This window comes from Myotis brandtii, unplaced genomic scaffold (assembly GCF_000412655.1).
Source record: "Myotis brandtii unplaced genomic scaffold, ASM41265v1 scaffold324, whole genome shotgun sequence".
Classification (NCBI taxonomy): domain Eukaryota; kingdom Metazoa; phylum Chordata; class Mammalia; order Chiroptera; family Vespertilionidae; genus Myotis; species Myotis brandtii.
In genome coordinates, this window is record NW_005362439.1 from 2,705,322 (window position 1) to 2,705,654 (window position 333).

Genomic DNA, 333 nt, shown 5'->3' on the forward strand with positions numbered 1-333 from the left:
GCTTTGCCGGAGTGTGCCGGGGACGGGGCGGGCACGGAGACCTTTGGCAGCCCGCGCCCGCGATCTGAGCTTAATTAAACTTCTCCCGAGGCATTGGCTGACTGATTGACCCAGTGATCCAAAGAAAATCACAGAGGCCCGAATCGCCCTGTGAACGCCACGGGAGAGGGAAGTTGGGGAGTTGGCTTTCGATTTCCAGAGCTGGGCCTTTCAATTCAGCCTCCCTCCCCTGAGCTCTCCCCAATCCACGATGCCATCGGGGCTCAAAAATTCATCAGGGCCTTCTCCATCGCTTTCCTGAGCTCTCACTTCACAAGAAAGGGAAGAGCAGTG